The sequence below is a fragment of the Lontra canadensis genome, unplaced genomic scaffold (genome assembly GCF_010015895.1).
Source record: "Lontra canadensis isolate GAN:19392208 unplaced genomic scaffold, GSC_riverotter_1.0 scaffold200, whole genome shotgun sequence".
In the NCBI taxonomy this organism is placed as follows: domain Eukaryota; kingdom Metazoa; phylum Chordata; class Mammalia; order Carnivora; family Mustelidae; genus Lontra; species Lontra canadensis.
Window position 1 is genome coordinate 881,064 of NW_022631194.1, and position 1,132 is coordinate 882,195.

Sequence of the window (1,132 nt, forward strand, 5' to 3'; positions counted from 1 at the left end):
ATGCTGCCTAAGTTCCACCCCAATGAGATCAAAGTCATATACCTGAGACACACCAGTGGGAATGTTGGTGTCACACCTGCCCTGAACCCAAAGTTTGGCACCCTGGATCTGTCTCCAAAAAAGGCTGGTGATGACATCATCAAGGTAACTGGTGAATGGAAGGGTGTAAGGATTATAGTGAAACTAACCATTCAGAACAGACAGGACCAGATTGAAAGTGGTACATTCTGCTTCTTCCCTGATTATCAAAGCCCTCAAGGAACCACCAAAAGACAGAAAGAAACCAATATTAAGAACAGCGGAAATATAACTTTTGATGAGACTATCAAAATTGCCTGCTAGTTGTGGGGCTAAACTTTAGCCAGAGAACTCTCTGGAACCATTAAAAAGATCCTGAGGGCTGCCTAAATTGTGGACTGCAATGTTGATGGCTGCCACCCTCATTACATCATAGATGACATCAATAGTGGTACAGTGAAATGCCCAACTAGTTAAGAACAACAAAGGAAAATATTTTTTTTAAGATTTTATTTATTTATTTGACAGACAGAGAGAGATCACAAATAGGCAGAGAGGCAGGCAGAGAGAGAGGGGGAAGCAGGCTCCCTGCTGAGCAGAGAGCCCAATGTAGGGCTCAATCCCAGGACCCTGAGATCATGACCTGAGCTGAAGGCAGAAGCTTAACCCACTGAGCCACCCAGGCACCCCAAAGGAAAATTTTTTAATAAGGGATCATTTGACGACCAAAAAATTAAAAAAAATATATATATACATATGTATATGTATATATGTACATGTCATTGAACTTCTAAAGCAAACAAACATACAGTGTATGAGATGAAGTATAGACTAAATGGGATTGATAGCAGAAAAAGATCAGTAAACTTAAAGGCATACCAGTAGAAACTACCCACATTAAACAAAGGGGAAAAGACTGAAAAAACTAAACAGAACATCAAGAACTTTGGGACAACACCAGGTGTTTACATGCTTGTAATCAGAGCCCAGAAAGAGAAGAGGACAAAAAACATGTGGAAAATACTGGCCAGTATTTCCCCAAATTTGATAAAATGTATAGTCCAAATATTCAAGTAACTCAACAAACCCCAAACAGCACAGAAAGAAAACTGCA

General features: G+C 39.9%; 1 pseudogene; it reads left to right on the forward strand.

The window, feature by feature from the left end:
- On the forward strand, nt 1-495 carry LOC116861532 (annotated as a pseudogene).
- The last annotated feature ends 637 nt before the right edge of the window (nt 496-1,132 follow it).